Below are 23201 nucleotides of genomic sequence, written 5' to 3'. Positions count from 1 at the left end.
GGGGGGAGGGGGGAAGAGAGCGGACCCGGCGGGGCTTATATTGGCGCAATCGATGTCCCAGGTGTGAGTCCCGGGATCCCCTCGTTGAGGGGTCTGTCCCGACCTCCCCTCTGTCCCTCCCTTCTGATTTGACCACTTGGAGTCCTCATGGAACCGCCCCTACTTCTCCCAAAAGGGTTCTCAGAAAAGTCGATCATCACACCTCGGTGCCTGGTTTCGTGCTTCCGGGTGGCTTCTCCCCCCACCTAACTACTGTCCATCTACCCGACCTCCCTGATCTCTTGGCTCCTGACCCCTCACGGCCCTCCAACAGCTGAAAGATTCACATCTATGATTGGCATACTTCGGGGTTCCCTGGTTGTGAGTCCTGAGAGGCTCAGCAGGACCATTACCAGTGGTGGGTAAGGGGGAGCCTTGGCCACCGTCCCCTGGACATCCCCCAGGAAGCACTCAGCGCAGAAGCATCCCCTCCTCTCACTGACGCTGAGGTCCAGCTTTTGTTCCTGCTTCTGAGGATAGAAACCGGGTGGGAGCATTCACATCTGTCACCTTACTGGAGCATGGGGGTGGGGGTAGGAAGTAGGACCTCCTTTTTCTCCCTTCCCTGTGCTCCCAACTCAGGGGCCTTAGCTCAAGCAGAGACCCTAAATAATCCTTGCTCTGCCACTAATTCCATTAATGACCTTGGGCAAATCTGTCTCCCTGGTCACTCCACCTGTATAATGGGGACACTGAATTCAGCCATTTCTTAGGATCTGGCAACTTGACCCTTGCTTCAAAGTTCAAAGTCTTTGCTATCAGTGTCCCCAGCTCCCCCTCAGCATTCCTCCCTGGCTTCCTGTCCCCAGCAGTAAATCTCAGGATTGTCCTCCTTCAGTTTCAGAGACTTTCCCCTGAGCTGGGTTTGAGTGGAGTGGAAGGATTATGGATGAGTTCCCTCCCTCGCCCTTCCCTTCCCTTCCCCGGTCATTAACTGCCAATCAAGAGCCCTCTGCACTTCTGCCTGATGACACCTTGGGAGGTCTCATACTGAAAAGACACGTTCTGCCTATGAAATTCAAAACAGAACAATACCATAGTACACAATAAATGTGAGAATGTCCACAAATTCTGACATGTCACAGTTGGTTTAGGGTGGCCCTGCCCAGATGGCAGCACAGCTAGCCTGACTCCCCTCTCACTGCCTTTCCCATCTGACCCCTTCTAACCATGGCCTCTCAGACAACAATTCTGGTTTACCGTCCATGGAGGTGCAAGACAAGCCCTGACTGGGGTGTGAAGAGCTGGCTGTTCCCAGTGGACCTGCTTGACACCATGTGTCCCTGCATCCCAGCCTTGGCTCTCAGTATTCCTCCCCCACACTGCCTTCCCATCAGGATACATCCTTGAAGTACCACCTCACACCTCTTCTGTGGGTTCTCCAGGTAAAAATCGAAGTCTCTCCCAACCCTTGTGCCAGTCCATCCAAGTCTAATTTCCTTCTGTTCTGCATTCACAGCGAGGGGTGCACGGGTTTCTCTTTCCCACTAGATGGCAAATTCCTTGGAAGCAAGAATCACATCCTGCTTCTCTCTATGGCCCATTTTCCCAAGTGCACATGGGTATTTGTTGAATGAATGAGTGTAAACTGCAGCTGTCTGCTAGGTGTGCTCTGTCTGTCCATCCATCCGTCCGTCCATCCGTCCATCCATTTATCCTTCTCTCTTTTTTGCGAAGGGGTTAACTGGGGATTGAACCTTGGGGTGTTTAACCACTGAGCCACATCCCCAGCTTCCCCCTTTTTTTTGAGACAGGGTCTTGATAAATTGCTGAGCTTGGCTTTGAACTCATGATCCTCCTGCCTCAGCCTCCTGAACCACTGGGATTTCAAGCGTGCACCACCGCACCTGGCCTATCCTTCTCTCTTTTTTCTCAGGAGGGAGGATTGAACCCAGGGATGCTTTATCACTGAGCTACATCCCCAGCCCTTTTTACTACTTTTTATTTTGAGACAGGATCTTGCTAAATTGCCCAGTCTGACCTCAAACCGGCAATCTTCCTGCCTCCTGCTGGGATTACAGGAGTGTGACACTGCGCCTGGACCATCCTGTATCTATCCCATCCTTTCATCTATCCATCTATCTATTCACCCATCTATCTTATCTATCTGTACACACACACACACACACACACACAAATGTATTAAGTGCATCTTATGTGTGTCCAAAACACATACTTTTGGAAATCATGTCAAACACAGTTTGGAGGGATATCTAAACACATTAATTTACCCACAACTTGGCTTTGCTTTAGAGACAAGCAGTGATGTTAGTATTTAATTTTTGTTTTTGCAAAAGTAAAAAACTTTAGAAAAGCAATAAATTAGCACTTTAAATATCCATAGAAATAGAAAGCAAGTTAGCAATTGCTGAGGGTTGGGGCCAGGGAGGGGGGCCTGATGGCTAATGGGCTAGGAGTTTCTTTCCAGACTGAACCACTGAAAAGGGGTGAATTTTATATTTTGTAAATTATATCTCAGCTGGATGTGGTGGTCCACACTTGTAATCCCAGCAATTTAGGAGGCTGAGGCAGGAGGATCACAACTTTGAGGCCAGCCTTGACAACAAGACCCTGTCTCAAAATTATTTTTTTTTTGTACCAAGGATTGAACCCAGAGGCACTTAACCACTGAGCCACATCCTCAGCCTTTTAAAAATATTTTATCAAGGGACAGGGTCTCACTGAATTGCTTAGGGCCTCATTAAATTGCTGAGGCTGGCTTTGAACTCTCAATCCTCCTGCCTCAACCTCCTGAGGATTATAGGCTTGTGCCACCACACCTCACACACGTGGCTATTCCAGTCCTATCTAAAGAAAAAAAGTTTTTATCTGAGTGTGGTGGTGCACGCCTGTAGTCCCAGAGTCTGGGGAGGCTGAGGCAGGAGGATCGCAAGTTCAAAGACAGCTTCAACAACTTAGCAAGGCCCTAAGCAACTTGGCAAGACCCTGTCTCTAAATAAAATATATATAAAAAAAGGGCTGGGGATGTGGCTCAGTGGTTAAGGTCCCCTGGGTTTAATCCCTAGTACCAAGATAAATAAACAAACAAATAAAATAAATAAAAAGAATTGGAATGTATAGCTCGGTGGTAAAGAGCCCCTGGGTTCAATCCTCAGTGCCAAAAAAAAGCAGGGGTGGGGGGAGAAGAATAAGTCATATCTCAAAAAAAAATTTAAGCACTTTTACACATGATTCTCAACTATGTGAATATGTGGGTATTTTTACAACCATTTTATGGCAGGGAAACTGAGGTTGGAAGAAGTAAAGTGTTCTAGAGGTCTGTAGTAAAACTGGTGATAAATAACTAACATTTATGGAGCACTTACTAAGAGACATTGAGAATCATCACAAAAGCCACATGACTTTTCTTCTCTCTTTCTTTTTTTTTTTTTTTGAGGGTGGGGGATACTGAGGATTGAACCATGGGGTGCTTTACCATCGAGCTACGTCCCCTCTCTTTTTATTGTTTATTTTCAGACAGGGTCTTGCTAAGTTGCTCAGGCCGGCCTTGAACTTGTGATCCTCCCGCCTCAGCCTCTCAGTAGCTGGGATCACAGTGCCACCTCTCCTGGCACACATCATGACTTTTAACCCATTTTGTAAATCAGGAAGCAGGCTTTGCTGAAGGTCGCATGTTTTGTTTGCTTCTGGGTGCAGGGATCCAACCCAGGGCCTCGGACAAGCAAGTGCTCTACCACCGAGCTACACCCCCAGCCCTGGAGGTCACATGTTAAGGAAACGGCTAGGATCCAAAGGCAGGCAATCCGATGCCAGCTCCTTATTCAAGAACTCATTTTCTCAAATTAAAGGCTTGCCTGCAGTCCCAGCTATTTGGGAGGCTGAGGCAGGAGGATTGCCTGAGGCCACGAATTCTAGACCAGCCTGGGCAACATAGTGAGGCCCTGTCTCAAAAGAAAAAGAAAAGGAAGAGGAGGATGTGAGCAGAACCTCATCTATTACTATTGCTTGTATAACTTGGCACAGCCACTTTGGAAAATATTTGGCAATAACCCCTAGGGACGAACATCTACCTACCTAATGACCCAGCAATTCCTCAGAAATATGTGCACATGTCCACTAAAAGACACCAATAACACGCACAGGACTATTTAAGGTAGCACTTCCTTAGTTTTTGGTACTAGAGATTGAACACAGGGCTGCTCCACTACTGAGCTACATTCCCAGCTCTTTTTATTTTATATTGAGATAAGGTCTTGCTAAATTACCCGGGCTGGCCTCCAACTTGCCATCCTCCTGTCTTAGCCTCCAGCCCTGTTCCTATCAGCCCAAAGCTGCAAACAACCCAGATGTCTGTCCACAGATGCGCAGATCAATGCGCCGCTGCACAGCCACTCTGTGCTCTAGAAGGAAATGCCGCCACCCGGGGGCGTCTCACTCACAATGTGTTGAGCAAGAGAAGCGTGAGATGAAAGCCACGTGCTGTTGATTTCCTTTATATGAAGCTCCAAAGCCCGCATTCGTACAGAGCTCTGCGGTGTTGGGCTGCGTTGAGCTTTGGGGTGACCAAGCCTTTTGGGGGGCTGCTAACATTTTGTTTATCTGAGTTTGTGATAAACATGGGTGGTTCTCTGAGAACATTCATTGCTCTGGATATGTTTTTTACATGTATTTAGACTTAAAGGTGGTTTTAGAAAAGAAATCATGTTTGCGTGCGTGCGTGCGCGTGGGCATGTACCCCCCCACACACACACACACAATATCAACCCATCTATTTCCTGAATCACCTTCACAAGGTGCTGGTGGCATGACGGGTATTTAATGGATTGTTTCCCTTAGCTACGGCCACCTCTGCTCCTGTCCTGGTGTGGGTCCAGGGCCCAGCCTGTCCCCCTCCTTCCCGGCCCTGCTCCTGTGTGCCTGTCTGGCAGTCTGAGATTCGGTGGTCTCCTCACCAGTGGGAGCACATCAACATCAGGAACATGACCTCTGCCTCTTCACCCTGGCACCCCAGCTCCTTTTGCCAGGCTGGGTCTGCAGAAGGTTCCACTAAAGAATGTTTTGGCTGCACAGAATGGGGGCAAATCTTTGCCATCTGCACCTCAGATACAGCATTAATCTCCAGGACATATAAAGAACTCAAAAAACTTAACACCAACAAAACCAAATAACTCAATCAATAAATAGGCAAAGGAACTAAACAGACACTTCACAGAAGAAATATGAATGGTCAACAAATATTTTTAAAAACGCAAATTAAAACCACACTGAGATTCCATCTCACTCCAGTCAGAATGGCAACTATCAAGAATACAAATAACAATAAATGTTGGCAAGGATGTGGGGGGAAACACTCATACGTTGCTGATGGGACTGCAAATTGGTGCAACCAGTCTGGAAAGCAGTATGGAGATTAGATTCCTCAGAAAATTTGGAATGGAACCACCATTTGACCCAGTTATCCCACTCCTTGATTTATACCCAAAGGACTTAAAAATCAACATACTATAGTAATGCAGCCACATCAATGTTTACAGCAGCTCAATCCACAATAGTTAAGCTATGGAACCAACCTAGATGCCCTTCAACAGATGAATGGATAAAGAAAATGTGGTATACATACGCCATGGAATATTACTCAGCCATAAAAAAGAATGACTTTATGACTTGCCAATAAATGGATAGAGCTGGAGACTATCATGCTAAGTGAAATAACAAAGGTTGATTGTTCTCTCTGGTGGAAGCTAGCTCACAACAGGGAGAGGGAAGGACAGAAGTTCGTTGGATTAGACAAAGGGGAATGAAGGGAAGGGAGGAGGGTTGGGAATAAGAAAGACAGTAGAATGAATCAGACATCACTTTCCTATGTTCATCTATGAACACACGACCGGTGAAATCCCTCTTCATGTACAACCGCAAGAATGGGATGTTATACTCCATGTATGTGTGATATGTCAAAATACTCTCTACTTTCATGTCCAAGTAAAAAGAACAGCAACAACAAAAAGAATGCTTTGGCTGGGGTGGGTTGGGCATCTCCAGGCAGAGAGGAGGGAGATGGTGACTCGGTCGAGAGGAAGGGGAATGTTATTCATGAGTCAAGGAAGCACCGCGTGGAGGGCAAATAAGGAGAAAGAGGACTTTTGGCTGTGTCTCCAATGGGTGCCAAGTTGGGAAGCCACTTTCTTACTGGGTCTCAGTCTCTACATCTGTAAAGCAGATGAACGAATCCTGAAGGAAAGATTGTTAAATAGGACTAAAGTCAGGATGTTCAGCTGGGCATAGTGGTGCACACCTGTCATTTCAGCAACTCAGGGGACCCTGCCTCAAAATAAAAATTAAAAAGGGCTGAGGATATAGCTCAGTTTTACAGCACCCTGAGGTTCCATCCCCAGTACCACAAGAAAAATAAAATTAAATAAAGGAGCCAGAGGGATTACTTTTCATAACAGAACCATCCAATTTGTTCTGTTAAAAAATATGAGTCTCAGTTGGGCATGGTGGTGCACGCCCATCATTCCAGCAGCTCAGGAGGCTGAGGCAGGAGGATAATCAGTTCAAAGCCAGCCTCAGCAACAGTGAGGCACTAAGCAACTCAGTGAGACTCTGTCTCTAAATAAAATACAAAATAGGGTTGGGGATGTGGCTCAATGGTCAAGTGTCTCTGAGTTCAGTCCCTGGATACCCTCCCCCAAATATGAGTCTCAACACTCTATGTTTATGTGTAGTGATGTACAAATGGCAATCACAGTGTTCATACTTATTGGGGGGAGGGTGTAAGAGGGATTGAATCCAGGGAGGCTTAGCCACTGAGCCACATCCCCAGCCCTTTTATTATTATTTTATTTAGAGACAGGTTCTCCCTGAGTTGCTCAGGGCCTTGCTAAATTGAAGAGGCTGGCTTTGAACTTGAGGTCCTCCTGCCTCAGCCTCCCCAGCCGCTGGGATTACAGATGTCTGACATCACGCCCAACTCTTCACACATTTTTAAATTATGAAAATACCAAGTCAAAAAAAGGTCTTATGGATTTTCAGCACCACATAAAAATAAAAAAAAAAAAGGTCTTATGAAGACTACCTGTAGTCCTGACTGAGAAGCACGCATCTTTGTGCCCTGAGATTGAAGAATGGACAAGGAGGGAAAGAAGTACAGCAGGCTAGACATCAAGGGGGCATTCAGCTATATGTCTGTCAATCTGTCCATCTGTCCAGTTGTGCGACCGTGGGGTCCTTTACCTTTCCATCCATCCATCCCCTAATGATCATTCTGTTCACCCATCTGCCTTTTCCTCTACCTCGATCCACTTATAACCAGTCCATCCATCCATCCACCCACCCACCCATCTCTTCTGCCCAGCCATTCATCCATCCCTGGCCATCTACCCACCTGCCCATCCATCCTTCACGTGTTCATGTACCTGACCATTCATTTCCTCATCCACCCCCCACCCAAATCCCCACTCATGCTGGTCGGGCACCCGTGGTGATGTCAGCCCTCTGTTAAGCTGGGGTGGAAGTGGGGGAGCCCAGATGCCGGTGCTCTGACTCCTGTCTCCTTGCTGCTTAGCTTGCCCAGCTGTGACCAGAGAGGGGCAGAGACGGTGCCAGGGGGACTGAGGAGGTTCAGAGGGTGGAAGGACAATTAGCAGCCTGGGGAGGGGGCGGTCTGGGAAGTCTCTTTAGAAGAAAATGTGCTTGGGGGGTCTCCCAAGACCAGGTGGGGACCAGACTGCAGGGGGGTGGGAGCGCCGGGGAGGGCCAGGCTGGATCAGAGGCGGCGCTGGGAGCCACAGGGTGCAGCCGTGGGCATCTTTGCCACGCCCACCCAGCCCTGAGGGCGTGGTCAGGCAGCCACTGCCCCGCCCCTGAGCCTCCCCAGAAAGTACAACTGAAAGAGGGAGGCTGGGGAGCGGTTCGGAGGCACACCACTGGCCTGGCGAGCGCGAGGCACTGGGTTCCATCCTTCCATCCAGCAAAAGGGGGAAAAAAAAATGAAAAGGGTCTCTCTCTCCCCTGGGCTGAGAAGCACCCATCGCACCGTGCCCTGCACCCTGACTCCTGTGCCATGCGGCCTCGCAGCCTTATCTCACTTCCCTGTGAGTGGGGTGAGGACAATGGTCCCCTCCTACAGGACGGTTCCCACCGTCTGGCCGGACTGAGGGGAACCCAGGGCTGCTCCACATCAGACACCAGACAGCGCCCCATGAGCTCCCGCCCTAGGCCAGGGGTGTGGGGTAGGGAGGAAGGAAGGACAGAGAGACCCCTGGGCAGGCGGGACGGTGCACAGGGCCTGGCCTGGTGCCAGGGACACTGAGGAGGCCCGGAAGACCTGAGGAGGGCATCTGCCTGGGTTTCCCAGAAGGTTCTAGAAGAACCAGAGTAACTTCAGGCCCAGGACCCCTCAGTCCCTCTCCTTCCTTTCCTCTCCTGGGATCCTTCTTCCCGCGCCAGCAAGGCCACAACACTCCACCCAAAGCTCCCCAGGACACAGTAGTCCCCCAGCCCGGCCCTGGCAGAACCACAGCACTGTCAGAAGCATTCTCTTCCCTGTCCCCCGGGCGGTGTAGATAGGCAGGGATTTTCCTTGCCCTTTGTCACCATAAAGGAACATTTGTATGTGGTGCTGAGGATCGAACCCGGGCCACACGCATGCCAGGAGAGCGCGCTACCGCTTGAGCCACATCCCCAGCCCCCCCAGCCCTTTTTATTTTGGGGGTCTCACTAAGTTGCTTAGGGTCTCATTAAGATGCTGAGGCTGGCCTCTGACTTGTGATCCTCCTGCTTCAGTCTCCTGAGTCACTGGGACTGTAGGCCGGCACCACGCCGACTCCTACACTTTTTGACTAATAAGGCTAAATAGTAGAGATATAGGGCGTTGGGATGCACCTCGTGGTGGGGTGGATGGTGTGCAAGGCCCCGTGGAGGGGGAAAACAGTGGTATGTGGCATGATGGGCAGTTATTTGCCAAGAACTTTCCCTTCGGCAGCACTTTGGTGGCTTCCTGGGTAGCCCTAAGACCCCATGCCAAGGCTGGGGTGTAATCAGTGGTAGAGCCCTTGCCTAGAATGTGACAGACCTGGGTTACATCAGGAACAAAAAAATTTAAAAATTACCCTATATGATTACATGACTGGTGTACTCTATATTATGTACAACCAGAAGAATGAGAAGTTATACTCCATTTATGTTTGATGTGTCAAAATGCATTCAACTGTCATGTATAACTAATCAAAACAAATAAAAAATAAAAAAAATATAAAAGAGCCAGGCACAGTGGTGTGTGTCTGTCATCCCAGCAGCAACTCAGGAGGCTGAGGCAGGAAGATCGCAAGTTAGAGGCCAGCCTCAGCAACTTAGTGTGATCTTGTCTCAAAATAAAAAATAAAAAGGGCTGGGGATGTGGCTCAGTGATAGAGCACCCTTGACTTCAATCCCAATACCAAAAAAAGAAAAAAAAAAGGAAGACAATGAAAAACGCCTGTAATCCCAGCATATCTGGAGGCTGAGGCAGGAGGATCAGGAGTTCAAAGCCAACCTGAGCAACTTAGCGAGGCCCTAAGCAACTCAGTGAGACCCTGACTCTAAATAAACTACGAAATAGGGCTGGGGATGTGGCTCAGTGGTTGAGTGCCCCTGAGTTCAATCCCTGGTTCCTCCCCCCACCAAAAAAAAGTGTGGAAATATAGGCACCTAATGATACCTGGGTGGGATGACAAGTCACATAGACATTCTCTTTGTAAATTTCTACAAATGACAATGTGGTCTAATACTTAGGTATTGCTTTTGAAATTGGGGTGGGGGCAGTCTCTCTGTGTGCCAGTCACATTCTCATTCTGAGGAGCCCAGGGTGGGCTGGAGGACCGGGATAGTGAGCTCCCAGTATCATGGCCACACAGGGGAAGTGTGTGAACCTGAAGTGGCTGTTTCACCAAGACAAGCCATTATGCCACGTCTGTCAGTCTGCAATAATGTACAGTGACCAGCCTTGTGACCTAATCGATTTAAACATTCATTTTTTTTCTCTTATTTTTTGTGTGTGTGTGTGTGTGTGTGGTACTGGGGTTGAACCCAGGGGCACTCAATCACTGAGCCGCATCCCCAGCCATTTTTACTTTTTACTTTGAGAGAGGGTCTCACTAAGTTGCTTAAGGTTTTGCAAAGTTGCTGAGGCTGGCCTCGAATCTACCATCCTCCTGCCTCAGCCTCCTGAGTCACACTTCTGACACCACACATGTCAGAAGGAAGTCAGCTGGGTGTCCTGCAATTCAACTCAATTCTGTCACTACCTTGAGTTAGCATCAGACCCCATAGGTGAAGGGCTCAGTCCACGTGGCTGCCCTAGCTCCAAATGCCAGTCCCAAGCCTAGAATGTCACTGGTACTTCTGACCCCCTCCAGGGTACTGATAATCTGCTCTATTTCTTACAGAACTCAGTCGAGCACTTTACTTACATTTACCAGTTTATTGTAGAGGATGGAACTCGGGACCAGCCACACAGAAAAGATGTGTGGGCAGAGTGTGGAGCACTGCTCAGACCCTCTGTGTCCTCTCTGGGGGTCTCCAGCATGGGAGCTCCCTAACCCTGTGCTTAGGGGATCTTATGGAGGTGAAGGGGTGATAGATTGCACCATTGGCCACTGGTGATTGACAGCTTAGGTGTGATTTGTCCCCTAGACCCTGAATTCATGTAGGAACTTAGTCCCCAGAGTCACGTGTTAATGATGTGAAGAGGGTGGGAACTTGATCCAACCATGGTGTTTAGAAGCAGGGTCTTTGGAAGTGACTAGGGTTAGATGAGGCCATTAGGGTGCAGCCTCCATGGCTGATTCCTAGTGGCTTTGTAAGAGGGACAGAGACCAGACACACAGACACAGGCACGGGTGGTCCCTGTGTCTTGCCGTGTGGTGCTGTGTACCACCTCAGGACCCTGCCAGCAGAAAGCCCATCACCAGACTGAGGCAATGTGAGTGTCATTCCTTTGAATCTCCAAAACTCAAAAAATAAATAAATAAATAAATTTGGTGTTGGGGGATTGAATCCAGGGCCTTGCACATGTAGGCAAGTGCACTACCACTAAGCTACATTCCATCCTCAGATCTTTTTATTTTTTATTTTGAGACAGGGTCTCACTAAGTTGCCCAGGTTGTACTCAAACTTGAGCTCCATCTGTCTCAGCCTCCATAGTAGCTGGGAATAGAGGAAGTGCCATCACAACCAGCAAATCCTCTTTTCTTTACAAAGTTAAGCTGCTTTGGGTATTTTGTTATAGTAACAAAAAGCTGACTTATACAGGGATTGAACTCAACCTCCAGCCCCTCTGCCTTCCCCAGAGGTCAGACTGGACTCATCCTGAAACTATCTAGGAACTTCAGGCCACTGTCATTAGCACACACCCATCACCACTCTGGAGATTCCAAAGAACCAGAGACAAAGAGCCAGATGACATTTCCCATTGTCCCCCTACCAGGCATTCCCTTGAGCTGCCATGTGCTGTCTATCGGTTATCAGTGTAATCAATCCACCTAACCCCCTGTCACACAGCATGGAGTGTCCCCATTGTATACAGCTAGGCTCTGGGAACTGTTTGTTTATTTACTTGTCTCTCTGGTACCTGTTAGATATGAGGACACTCATGGGTCGTATAGTTAATGAGTAAGTAGCACAGGTCTGATTTGGACCTGAATGCAGCTGATAGCAGAGCCCAAATGTGCCCTTCCATGGGGCTGCTGGGAGAAACCAAAGGCTGACCTGTCCCTTTGGCATCCCCTTGCCAATATCACACGTCAAGGAAGCCCACCCGAGATGGAGCTCAAGGGCAGATGAATACTACTTAGGGAGGGGGCAGCTGGCATGTGGACAGTGAAGGGCTGCCAGATTCTTGGGAAAGTCAGCCTGGCCACCCAGCAGAAGGGGGCAAGGGCGACAGACTCAGGGTTCTCAGAGGGAGAAACTGGGGCTCGGACCATACATCACGTGACCTCAGAGACCAAGCAGGGTGTCCTGCCCCTCAGCTTTGGGATTGGCACCAAAGGAAGAGAGAGAGACAGAGACAGAGAGACAGGGATCCAGGAGACGCAGAGCAGGCCCCAGAGGCCATGGCCCGTTTTCTAGATGAGGAAACAGAGGCCCCTGGACAGGAGTGCCCAGCAGTGCAGCCTCGTTCTTTGGACCTGGCTGGCACTTCTGTGCTCCTCAGGGTGCCAGGGTGTGGTCTGCCCACAGTTGCCAGGAGTAAAGGAGGTGTCTCGTGGGTGTGGAATGACCGTCAAGTCTGCCCACATCCCAGACCTGGGGGGATGGCGTTCAGACGGCAACGCCCAAGACAATGCCCCTCCCTCCAGGGCCCCTGCCCAGGAGCGTGGGGTACAGGACCTGGACTGCGGTGGCCACCAATGCCATACCATGTGACCTTGGTTCCTCTGTAGGAGGAAGGAAAGGTACAGTGAGCTCTGAGTGTTAATTTTCTCATCTTTACGATGTTCTTTCTGGCTCTGTGATGTCACATGTACTAAATGCAGTTGTTACCAAGATCAAATGAAATCGGGGGCAGTGATTCCTGATCGCTGTGGGTTTCCTTCCTCCTTCCCTCCAGCCTCAGCAGCTCTTCTTGCCTCACCAACATCTCCAAGTATGTTTAAAAAAAAAAAAAAAAACAGATGCTGGCCGGGTGCAGTGGCGCACACCTGTAATCCCACTGACTCTGGAGGCTGAGACAAGAGGCTATCAAGTTCAAGGCCAGCCTCAGCAAATTAGCAAGTCCTCCACAATTTAGGTAGACCCTGTCTCAAATAAAAATAAAAAATAAAAAGAGCTGGGGATGTTGCTCGGTGGTAAAATACCCCTGGGTTCAGTCCCCAGTACCAAAATAAATACATAAATAAGTGAAAATAAAAATAAAGTACTATAGAACATAGAAGATGAGGAGGCCACTTCCACCAGGGCACTCACAGATTTCTCAAGCTGGTCAGACAGGTGACAGCTTTTCCTCCGCCCAGAACCCCCGGCCTCCCCTTGCTGGATAGCTGATCCTACACTGGTCCTATGCCTGGGCTGATGGGAAAGGGGACCCTCGGGGGGCAGCTCTCTCACCCAGAGCCACACGGCTGTTGGGGCTAAGTAAGGGACCAGAGCTGGTATGACCCGCAAAGCCATGCAGGAGGAGGCCTGGGGACTCCCAGGGCAGGGCAGACATGACTGTCTCCCAGTCTGCGTATCTTGGAGTCAGTCAAGGAGGTGTGTCCCCTATTTATCAGGGCCAGGACCTGTCCTGGGAATATTTTGTTCCTTCCTGCCCTGCTGGGGTTCCCTTCTTCAAGGGGGGCTTAGCCAACCTCCAAGAGGAAAAAGAGGCGGGAGCTACCTTGCCTGAGTCTCAGGTGCGCGAAGGATGGGAGGGAGGTTGATGTGTGGGTGCAGACCATGCGGACGGATGCTCACGAGCTGACCTCAGAGACCAAAGGGCAGCCAACACAGCCCCCTATGCAGAGCATGCACTTGCCCACAGCTACTCCATCCTGAAGTTACTGCTGAGCAGAGTGAGCCCCAGAAAGAGGACAGGCTGGCCAAGGTCACCTGGGGAGTAAGTCAGAGGCAGCCTTGGGAGCAGACAGAGGTTTGGAATCAGGCGGCCTGGGTTTGAATCCCAGCTCTGCCACTTCTAGGCTGTGTGATCTTGAGCCAGTGCTCTGACCTCTCTAGACCTCTGCTTCCTCGTCCATAAAGGGAAGATAATATCTTCCCTCTCAAATTATCAGGAAGAAGGACACAGAGCATGTGTTTTTCTGCACAGAGCATGAAAAACTTCAGATCCGCCCTCCCCCAGTTGGAAGAGATGTCCTGAGCCCGAGGCAGCCCCCCGGGATGCTTTGCGCAGGAGCCCAAACCCCTTCTTTGGCCCTAACCAGGGTCACTCCCTGAGCCATGTTGGGAAGGCCTCTCCCAGCCTCCGACATCCCCAAGCCTGCCTTGAACCAACACAGCACCAGCACCAAACCCTGGGCAGCCCCAGGGGAACCCCGGGAGGGGTCTGTCCCAAGGGAGTGGAATGGCTGGGCAGGGGTGGTCCACAGGAGCTTCGAGGGCACGGCCCCTCCTGTTCTGCTCTGCAGTTTGCTAGATAGTGACACCTGCCCTCCACCTCATTCTCCTGTGCACACCATCCCACCAGAGCTGTCTGAGGATTTCAGTCACAGGATTCCAAGACCACAGACAGGTACCTGACCCTGGTTCTCAGCTACTCTCCACAAAGGTCCCAAAATAGGCCCTGACCTGGGCTCTAAGCTGAGTCTTGGCCTAGGGTAGACTGTATTCTCAGGGAGGTTTAGGGGAACACCAGAGGGTCATTTTGTCAAGAGGAGGAAATTCTGGTGGCCACAGCTCAGATTTCCAGAGCAGGAACCTCCCTCCACTTCTGGAAGCTTCCCTGACCTGAGGTTGAGGATCTGGGCCTTCTTGGGATGGGCTTGAAGTTCCTGGACCCCCCACTTGAGCTTCCCTGTGGACCTAGGAGCCTGGGCTGGAGATGGGAGAGGCCAGCTGCTGAGAATAGGCAAAGTCCTTGGGCAAGATGGCAGCCTGGGTGAGATCCCCAGGTTTAGCTGTGATATCACCCAGAAGGACTAGAGGGACCCTGCTGGAGTGGGCTTCCCTGTCTTCCACAGCACCCTGGTGTCCCCATCTGCACATGAGTGGCCCAGGGGCAAGCCTTGCACGTCACAGAGAAAGAGGCAGGCCCAGAGAAGGCCAGCAAAGTGCTTCCCCATGTGACCTTGGGGTCACATAGCCTGGCACAGACAAGAACCCAGCGCTTCCATACCAGCCCAGCCTGACCACACCTGCCCCCTCCCCACCAGGTGGCCTCAGGAGGCACAAGGGTTGTTGAGAGCCGGAAGGAAACCCTGGCCTTTCCAAGACTGACCATTCAGCCCTCCTACCTATCTGCAGACCTTGGTGGCCAGGAACCCACATGCCCCATCCTGACATCTGGCCCTTCCTTTTGCCTCCCTGGGCCCACAGTCAGCTCCAAGAACAGCACCCCCAGGTCACTATCCAACTTTAGTCCAGCCCCTGGGACCCAGGAGAGCCCCTGACCCTCTCTCTCTGCTCCTGGAAGGACCAACGTGAACTCCGGATTCTTGATCCAGCGTCCTCCCAGGAGTAGGAGCTGGCCTCCTTCTCCGTGGGCGCCGAGCGGAGGGAGGGGGTCACACGGCGGTGCACCCGCCCGCCGAGCCACCCAAGTGCCCTGCACAGTGGCAGGTGCGGAACAGGATCCGACTCCGCTGGGGAGACGCTGGCACTCACCTGATCGCCGCCGCGCGCACCCTGGACTCCGGGATCTGCAGGTGGCACCGGCCCGGACCCCCCTCCCCGGGTCTCGGCGGGCGCGAGGGATGCTGCGGCGGCCGCTCCAGCGCCTTCCCCGCGCGGGCGGCAGAGGGCTCCGTGCGCTGCGCCGCCAACCCGGCTTTTACCCTCGGGTGTGGACGGGGCACTGCCGGTCCCCGCCCTCCCCGCTCCGGCGTGTCCTTTGCCCCTTGATCCGGTGCCTCCTTCTCTCCTTAGCACGTGGGTGGCAGCCGCTCCGCCGGCTGCAAGCCTGTGGGGCAGCCCTGGCCCAGGCCGTGGGCTCCGGCGCCTGCCAATCCCCGTCTGCCGCTGGCTCGTGCCCGCTCACCTTTAACCCTCCTCCCCGGGGGCTTGGTGCCTGGCCCCCAAAGCGAGCAGGGAGGAGCCCCCGGTGCCCAGTGGGCAGAGGAAGGGCCTGGGATGGGCCTCTGCCAGCTCCAGGAACCGCAGCCCCTTTGGGACGCCATCCCGATTACTGAACTCCCCTTTCTGAACCCTCTTCCTCCACATTAAGGTCCCTGGAAGCCCTCTGTTCTGCCCAAGAGGCCGTCTCTCTGGGACCCCTCTTTCTGACATCTTTCTTTTCCCAGAGTCCCCTGCCTCCAAACCCGTTCCCTGCAGACTTCCCCATGAGCCTCTGCTCCTGCGCCCACCCTTCTCCTCAGGACACCCCCACATACACTCAGTTCCTCCTGCCTCCAGTAGCCCTGGGATCCTCCTGCTCCTGAGGCTCTGTCCTCCTGACCTACATTCATTCTACAAACACCTTGGCACACCCTTAGCATAGTAGTCAAAGTCGAGGACAGGGACAGGGACAGGGCAGGTCCACAGTGGCCGAGTACTGCATTCAAAGCCCAGCCATGAGGCATCCGAGTCCTCAGAGTCAACTCTGCTTGGGAGGGGATTCAGGGCCTTAGCTCACCCGCCAGCTCTTGGGGGCAGGAGTAGGGCAGGCAGCAGTGGGCAGTCAGGGTGGACAGAGGAGGAGACTGATCCTGTGCAATGATGGGGCAGGTCCTCTCGACCCTGGAGCATCCTTCCTGCTCTCTACTGATGGAGACAGCAGAGGTGGAGAGAGTCCTGCTAAGGACAATGCAGAGTTTCCTGCTGGTGACAGGAGGTGCCGGGCAGGGGGCTGTGGCGGGTAATACTGGAGGATTAGGCTGGGCCTAGAAGAGGCCCTGAGTTGTGCAGGATCCTGCTCACACCCTACATTCATGCTGCCCCCTGCTTCTTCTACCTCTTTTCTGTCATCTGTCCATGACAGCCACCTCACATGATTTACTATGGGTCTCAGTGCTGCTGCCTTGCCCAGACACCTGTCCACATCAGGGCCAGGACCCAGAGAAGGAGACCAGTGATGATGCATGTTTGTGCGTGTAAAGGGGCTTGAGCCAGGGCACAAGCAGCCCTGGGGTACAGCCCTGCCCCTGCCTTTGACTGGCTCTGTAACTGGGTGAGGTCCTAATGGCATCTCCTAGGACCTCAGCCTCCCCATACACATAAGTGGCAGATTTAGCAAACAAAAGCCCAAGATGCCCAGTTAAATTTCAATTTTCAGATAAGTATTTTGTATCAGGATGTCTCCTGAAATATTTGAGGTTTGTTTGTTTATACCGGGGATTGAACTCAGGGGTGCTTAACCACTAAGCCACACCCCCAGCCTGTTTTTGTATTTTATTTAGAGACAGTCTTGCTGAGTTGCTCAGGGCCTTGCTAAGTTGCTGAGGCTGGCTTTGAATTCACGATCCTCCTACCTCAGCCTCCTGGGCTGCTGGGATTACAGGTGTGCACCACTGTGCCGAGCTGGGGTATATTCATATTAAAAGATTATTCATAATGCATATCTAATACCCAAACTTAGAACTGGGGATGTAGCTCAGTAGGAAAGTGCTTACCTAGCATGCATGAGGCCCTGGGTTCAATCCCCAGTACTGCAAAAACAAACAAACTCTCAGATGTAACTGGACATCTTGAATTGACAATACCCCAGTGAAATAGAGGAGGCGGGAGGTTTAGACAGGATGTTCTCCCTCAGGACCCCTCTAAGCTCCAGCTACCTCCTGGGACACCCTCAGGTGGACCTGGAAATGGTTCAGAAAGCTGTGCCTTCTTTGCAGAGGAAGGGGCAAGCAAGGTGAAGAGTGGGTAGCTGTCATCATAGGGCCACACACACAGAGAGGAGGCAGAGAAGTGTCTAGAAGCAACCCAATCCTGGCCTGCTTCCGGAGGAGGAAGGTTTTCATGGTGACTTGGATGCTGGGGAAGAAGGGAGGGGAGGTTAGATGGCTTCTGGTGATCACTTAATGGAAGCTGGGGAGGTGGAGGGTCTCCTCCTGTTGGGAAGAGTCCTGAAGATCAACAAAAAGGATCAGAAAAGATTCTCCAGAGTCCTGCCAGCCTGTCTCTTCAACTGAACACAAGACTGCGCTGCTGAGAGACATTTGCTAAGGACTCACCACCTGCCAGGGCCCTTCCCCATCTTCCAAACCCTTCAGATGAGTTCATTCATCAACTCATTTTGTTCTGGTATCCCAGATGTGGAACCCACAAAAACTTAAAATGAGCAACAAATATACAAATATGTACTTAGGGTAACTTGGAAATAATTGTTATGTTGTTAGGGGTCTGATTTCCTCCTTTGGTACCAGGGATTGAACCCAGGGGTGTTCTACCACTGAGCCATATCCCCAGCCCTTTGTATTTTCTTTTATTTTGAGACAGGCTCTTGCCAAGTTGCTGAGGCTGCCCTCAAACTTAGCAATACTCCTAACTCAGCCTCCCGAATTGCTGGGATTACGGGGGTGGCCTGGTGTAGAAAGGTCTGTTTTGTTTTGATTTTGTTTTTGTTTTTGTGGAAAAGCAATAGGTAAATGACAGGAGCATTTAAAACCATTTTAAAATTCATTGTAAAGATGGCACAAACTCTACTGCAAAAGTTACTTCCACTACATGTTCAACTGGATAAAATATTAAGCACGTAACCAATATGTAATATAAGAAATACATTCATGAAAGCATTTCCTAGAACTGTTTTCATTTTATTTTGAGGAATTCTCTGTATTTCCAATATCAGATACTATATTGTCCCAGTGTCCTATTTATAGGACAATCTGTATCTTCCTTCTTATTGATAATAAAGGATATCTGAACTCGGTCTGGATTGTGATCTCCAAACTATTTTAAGGCACTTGTGTCAATTTCATTGAAATATTTGCAGAATTGAAAACTTGGGACTTCACCAGTTAATCCCTCCAACAGCTGGAAGAGATGTGTTTTCTCCTCAGTTTACAGATGAGGAAACTGAGGCATAGAGAGGTTAGGCAACTCGCTTAAATTCTTACAGGTCTGGATGTCCTGGCTCCATTCCGGCCATGATCTTGTGCTGTCCCTGCACCAAGGGGACCTCTCATGGCACAGGGGGACAGGTGAGTCTTAAGTGATGCTGGAATAGTTGGGGCGAGGATCAGGGCTCCCGTGGAATGAGCCAGGAAGGGAGGACCATTCTCCCTGGGCGGGAGGGGAGGTGCACGCTAGCCTGGCCAGGGTGGATGGGTCCTTGGGAAGCTTTCAGCTTTAGGAGAAGACCTTGAGAAAAAGGGCATTAGGTGGAGGATGTTCTGAGCAAAGATGGAAGAGGGGAGAAAATGCAGCGTAGGACCCGGACAGGTCAGGAGTCTGGCTTGGCTTTCCAAGTTTGAGAAAGGGCTGGGGAGAGAACTACGGAGGGACACAGGACCCTCCTGATTGGCTGGGTCAGTAAAGAGGGATGCACTGCAGGGAAATGCCCAGGGATCCTCAGGGGGGTGGGCACCTCAGCCCTGGGGTGCCTGGGGCTACCTAAGCTGGGCCAGCAGCATGACAACCACTGGGTGGACCACACGGAGGACCCCTGGAACTTAAGACACGTATTTTGCCATACTTCTAGCATCGGTTTCTACAAAGGTCTAGAATCTCTATTAACTCTGAATCTTGAGCAAAATATCAAGGACAAGTCCACTGAATTGCATGAAGAGGATTTAGGGACCGAAGAGGAACGCAGATCCCTACCTCACACCGTATCCAAAAATCAACTTGAAATGGACACGCGACCAAAGTGTAAGAGCTAAAGATATAAAACTCTTCAAAGCAACCATGAGTCTTTGTGACCCTAGTTAGGAAGTGGTTTCGGGGAAGGCCGGGAGTGTGGAGGCTTCAGGGAAGGCTTTCTTGGTTTGAGCTGGAGCACCTGGAAGGAAGCTGACCTCCTAAACTAAACAAAGGGGGGAGAGGGAGACTCTGGGCATAGGTAAGGTCATCCCGAGCCTCTGACAAGGCAGATGGCGAAACCCCCTGGAAGCTGAGTGTGCTGGCTGTGGGCTCATTCTGCCTGTATCATGCCTCCTGAGCGCCTAGCTTCGCGCTGGGAGAATATGATCATCATGTGGTGAAAAAAAATGCTCCTTCAATAAAAGGATGTCCTTCATTTTTTTACAGGTATAAAACCAAAACAGATACAAAAACTGGGATCGGCCTAGATGGCCAATGATGCACCAATGAATTGATAAAGAAAATGCATATGTACCTAGAGGAATCTTGCTCAGTCATGAAGAATGGAATTTGGTCATTTGTGGCAACACAGTCTAACCTGGAGGATGTGAGGTTAAGTGAAATGCCAGACACAGAAAGACAGATATGGCATGTGCTCCCTATATGTGAAAGCTCAAAGCTGGTCTTAGAGAAACAGAGAGTAGGATGATGGTTATTATCTGGGCATGGTGGCACACACCCGTAATCTAGCAAATTGGGAGGCTGAGACAGGAGGATGGCAGGTTGGAGGCCAGCCTCAGCAACTTTGTGAGACCCTGTCTCAAAATAAAAAATAAAAAGGGCTGGGGATGTGGACAGTGGTAGAGTGAACCCCCAGTGCTAGAATGGAAAAAAAAAAGAAGAGGTATAACAACTTCTAGGGTTCTTTTGTAATTAGAATGACTATGGTGGACAACTGTTACTTGTATATTTCAAAATAGCTAAAAGAGAGGATTTTGAATGTTCTGAACACAAAGAAATAGTAAATGTTTGAGGTGATGGATTCGCCAATTACCCTGATCTGCTCATTATACATTGTACACAAGTATTGAAAATATCACACTGTACTCCAAAAATATGTACAATTTTGTGTCATTTAAAATTTAAAATGTTTTTAAACAACCACAAATAGGCAGTGTATTGTTAGTGTACGTATAATAAGGAAAAGGACCTATACCTCTGTTAGAATGGCTAAAATTAAAAAAAAAAAAGTTGAATAGTTGGGCATGGTGGTACATGCCTGTAATCCCAGCTGCACTGGAGGCTGAGGCAGAAGGATAGCAAGTTCAAGGGCAGCCTCAGCAACTTAGCGAGGCCCTAAGCAACTCAGTGAGACCCTCTCACAAAATAAAAAGTTAGTAGGGATAGGGGTTTAGCTATCCAGTGTTCCTGGTTTCAACCCCCAGTATGAAAACCAAACCAAAACAAAGACTTGTATATAACTGTCCACAGCAGCTTTATTTATTTTCCTAACTGAGAACAATTCAAATATCCATCAACAGGTGAAGGGATCAACAAATTGTGGTATGTCTGCCCAGTGAAATACTACGCTGTAACAAAAAGGAAAAACTGTTGCTAGATGCAATGATTTGGGAAAATGAAACAATAATTCTGTATTGAATACACTGTATGATTTCATTTACATAACATTCTAGAGACTGCAGAGCAACCCACAGTGACAAAAAGCAGATCAGAGATGCTATCTGAGGAGGGAGTTGGGGGGAGGGAGAAGGGACGGAAAAAGGGATTATAAGGGGACACATAGACACCTTGGGGGATGATGGAGATGCTCCTTGTCTTGATTTTGAAGGTGGTTTTATGGGAGTATAACTTTGCCCAAACTCTTCAGATTGTACACTTTAAATATGCACATTATATTGTGCATTCACTGAACCTCAGTAAAGCTATTCTTAAAAAGCAAGGGAATCATCGTCCCCAAATTCAGGAGTGTGGTTATGGTAAGGGCACAGCCTTGGACAGAGGCACCTAGTAGGTGTAAATTATTGTTGAGGTTTCAGTTATGCAGCTGGGTAGTGGTTTCACTGGTATTCATTATAGATTAATAAATACATAAATAAGTTTTTGTAGTGTGGGGATTGAACTCAGGGGCACTCTACCATCTGAGCCACATCCCCACCCCTTTTTATATTTTATTTAGAAACAGAGTCTCACTAAGTTGCTTAGAGTCTCACTAAGTTCCTTAGAGCCTCTCTAAGCTGCTGAGGTTGGTCTTGAACTTGCAATCCTCCTGCCTCAGCCTCCTGAGTTGCTGGGATTACAAGTGGGTGCCACCATGCCCAGTTGATACATGAATAAATTAAATAAAAGTAGGGACATATGGATCAAAGATGAGAATGTATTAAAATACATGCACACACACATGAATTGGGATTGATCTATTTCTGTGTACCAAGGTTCAGATTTTAAAAAGAGGTGTGTGCTGGGACAACTGGATTTCTACATGCAAAAGTATGGAGTTGGATCCCTACCTCACACCAGATAACTCAGAATGGATTCATGACTGGAGTGTAAGAGCTAAAGATCTAAAACTCTTGGGCTGGGGATGTGGCTCAAGCGGTAGTGCGCTCACCTGGCATGCGTGTGGCCCGGGTTCAATCCTCAGCACCACATACAAACAGGGATGTTGTGTCCACCGAAAACTAAAAAAATAAATATTAAAAAAAAAAGAAAAGACTACTTAAAAAAAAAATCTAAAACTCTTCAAAGTAAAGGTGAATCTTTGTGACCTTGAATTAGGAAATGGTTTCTTAGGCACGATGCCAAAGCACAGACCACAAAAGAAAAAAAAAATAGATAAATTTGGCAATCAAAATAATAGTAAAATAAGGGGCTGGGATTGTGGCTCAGTGGTATAGCGCTCACCTAGCACGGTTAGGACCCAGGTTCGGTCCTCAGCACCACATAAAAATAAAGGCATTTTGTTGTGTCCATCTACACCTAAAAAAATAAATATTAAAAAATAATAATAGTAAAATAATAAAAAAATTAAAATGTATGTACTTCAAAGGATGGACACCATTAAGAAAATAAAAAGACAACCTACAGAATGGGAAAAAAATGTAAATCATATATCTGATAAAAGACTAGTGTCCGGAGATATAAACCATTTTTACAACTCAACAGTAAGAACCCCCCCAAATGTCCAATTGAAAAATAAGCAAAGGCTCTGAATAAACACTACTCCAAAGAAGGTGTAAAATTGGCCAGTGTTATAGATTTTTTTTTTTTTTTTTNACTCCAGCACTGAGCCACATCCCCAGCCCTGTTTTATTTTATTTAGAGACAGGGTCTCACTGTGTTGCTTAGCAGCTCCCTGTTGCTGAGGCTGGCTTTGAACTTGTGATCCTCCTGCCTCAGCCTCCCAAGCCTCTGGAATTACAGGTGTGCACCACTGTGCCAGGCCAGTGTTATAATTTTGATCCAGAAGGTCCTTCAAAGTCCCAAGTATACAGAGGTGGCACTTTCAGGCAATAGCTGGACCATGAGCACTCTGACCATTGACAGCTGATAGGACTCCTGGGGTGGGACCCATTTGGAGGAGGTGGGTCACTGGGGACATGCCCTGGAAAGGTTTATTTTATTTGATTTTTTGGTACTGGGGATTGAACCTAGGGGTACTCAACCACTTGTCACATCACCAGCCCCTTTTTTGTATTTTATTTAGAGACAAGGTATTGCTAATTTGCTTAAGGCCTTGCTTTTTCTGAGGCTGGTTTCGAACTCACGATCCTCCTGCCTCAGTCTCCCTGCCATACCTGGCCCCTTCT

The 23201-nt window shown here is 49.4% G+C and overlaps 1 protein-coding gene across 4 annotated transcripts in view; it reads right to left on the bottom strand.

The window, feature by feature from the left end:
• Mlxipl (MLX interacting protein like) overlaps positions 1-15457 on the bottom strand; it is a 32590-nt gene extending 17133 nt beyond the window's left edge. For 2 of the 4 annotated variants that reach the window (XM_048789936.1, XM_048789935.1), the window contains exon 1: positions 2464-2486. The gene's annotated coding sequence lies outside the window, so the exon portion shown is untranslated. Of the gene's footprint in view, positions 1-2463; positions 2487-15300 lie in introns of those variants that run through there. The other 2 variants (XM_015490684.2, XM_048789938.1) reach the window with 2 other exon arrangements.
• Positions 15458-23201: the final 7744 nt, after the last annotated feature.

Source organism: Marmota marmota, unplaced genomic scaffold, assembly GCF_001458135.2.
Source record: "Marmota marmota marmota unplaced genomic scaffold, marMar, whole genome shotgun sequence".
NCBI classification, from domain to species: Eukaryota; Metazoa; Chordata; class Mammalia; order Rodentia; family Sciuridae; genus Marmota; species Marmota marmota.
The sequence above is the reverse complement of the archived record's forward strand: the minus strand, read 5'-3'. Positions and strand labels throughout refer to the sequence as shown.